At 56.1% G+C, this 1,858-nt stretch overlaps 1 pseudogene; it reads right to left on the bottom strand.

Moving 5' to 3' along the window:
* Positions 1–6: 6 nt before the first annotated feature.
* LOC145718986 (protein Shroom3 pseudogene) lies at positions 7–1,851 on the bottom strand (annotated as a pseudogene).
* Between the last annotated feature and the right edge of the window lie 7 nt (positions 1,852–1,858).

Raw genomic sequence — 1,858 nt, 5'->3', positions numbered from 1 at the left:
AACAGTTTTCAGATTAAATAGTGTTGAGAGAAAGGGTGATCTTTTGGTTGGGTCTTTTAGAAGAGGTTAAAGTGGAGAGGTTAATGTTGGGAAAACACCACTTACAGTACACCCCCCAGCAGGAGCCATCTCACTCTCCAGGTCTGGGGGCAGAGCCAGGGCCCCTGCCTTGGGAATGAAATCTGAGGGGAGACTCTCCAGCAGACACTTGACTTGTTCCTGGCCTAGCTTGATCTTGTCGTCCAGCTTTCGCTGCTCAATGAGGAGTGTTGACTTCATTTTCACAAAATGCTGGTAATCCTGGAGTTGCTCCTCTGAGAGGTAGTTGGCCAGGATGTCCAACACCACACGTTCCCTTCGATCCAGGTTCTCCTTGAGCTCTCGGGCGTCCTCGTGCTGCCCAGCCAGGACCTTCCTCTTCTCATTGAGAGAGCTCCTTTCTTCATTACTGGCATCCTCGCTGAGGCCGCTCAGAACGTTCTCCACACGGGCCAGGCGCCCTGAGAGGGAGAGCAGCAGGTTTACCACCTTGTCCAAGTCCCTGATGAACATCCTGTACTTGTCAAACTCATTGGGCTTGCAGAGCTCGCTGATCAAAGCCTCCACCTCTTCCCCCAAGGCATTGTTGAGCTTGATGTCCATCAACAGACTCCCTTTCGCTTCCTGGAGGGTCTCAAGCTTGTGGGTGAGGCTTCCAATGAGCTCGGCCTTCTTTTCATTGACATCCACCGGCTCCTCTCCCTCGTTGGCCTCTTCTGGCATATCTTTGATCTTGTTCAGAAGTTCGGCCTTGGGAGCAGACTCACTGTAGTAGGCAGGGCAGGTGACCAACATGCCCACTGCTTCCTTGTCTTCACTCCTCTTGCCTTCATATTCTGCACAGTTGACAGTTCTCTGCATGGCCTTTCTCTTTATGCTGTTCTCCTTCAGCAAGTTAACATCTCGGGGAAATAAACCTTCCATCAGGTCCATAGTTGTCTTCATTCTGGAGTCTGGATCCAAAATGTCTGCCAGAGATTTGTCCTGGTGGACAATTTCCTTGGCCAGAGCCTCTGTTCTGATGTCTTCTGAGGTCTTCTGAGGGCCAGAACTGACATTCTTTTCTAAACCCTGAGTCCCACAGACTGGGTCATGGATGGGAGGTGGCTGCCCGGGGCTTGGCTGCTTGCCAAGAGCCCCATCAAGTTGGGGCAGAGCACCCATGCTGGAAGGTGGGTTGGTCTCGTTGGCCTCTGAAACCTTGATTGAAGTTTGGGATCTGGAAGCTGGTATCTGACTACCAACTAAATGGACTGTACCGGGAATGGGCCTTTCCTTGGCAACTGTCACCTTGGCAAATTTGCTGGAGCTGCTGGACCCAGGGCCAGCCAGATAACATGGATCCTTCACAAGACCAAGGCTGTTGCTTTCCCCCAAAACCACATCCTGACACTTCTTGTCTGCAGTGGGCGAGGACCGTGATCTCACATGGACAGGGACTGCCAGGACATCGGAGCGCTCCAGCAGGTCCTCTGCAGACATGGACTTCCCAGCCCTCTTGGCCGCGGCTCCCCACGCGGAGGGCTCCCCAGGGGTCCTGTCCACCCTCTGGGTGCTCATTGGTCCATAGTTACTAGCTCCACCGAGCTGCTCCCTTGGGGCTTGGTCCCCACGTCGCCATTCCCCTAGGAGGCGGCCTCCAGCGAAGGAGCTGCTGCGATCTCTGGGGGCCCGCGGGGACTCCCCCGCGCCCCCCACTGCTGCGGCCGGCAGGAGGACGGCCTCCCTGCGGGGCTGCAGACTGGCTTCCCGCAGGGAGCAGAGGCTGGAGGCCGAGGCGAGGCTGGGGCCTTCGGGCGCCGCGGGGCCAGGCTGCAGG

This window comes from Leptonychotes weddellii, unplaced genomic scaffold (assembly GCF_054177405.1).
Source record: "Leptonychotes weddellii isolate Sample4059 unplaced genomic scaffold, ASM5417740v2 HiC_scaffold_27159, whole genome shotgun sequence".
NCBI classification, from domain to species: domain Eukaryota; kingdom Metazoa; phylum Chordata; class Mammalia; order Carnivora; family Phocidae; genus Leptonychotes; species Leptonychotes weddellii.
Note: the sequence above shows the minus strand (reverse complement) of the source record. Positions and strands in the feature narration are given on the sequence as shown.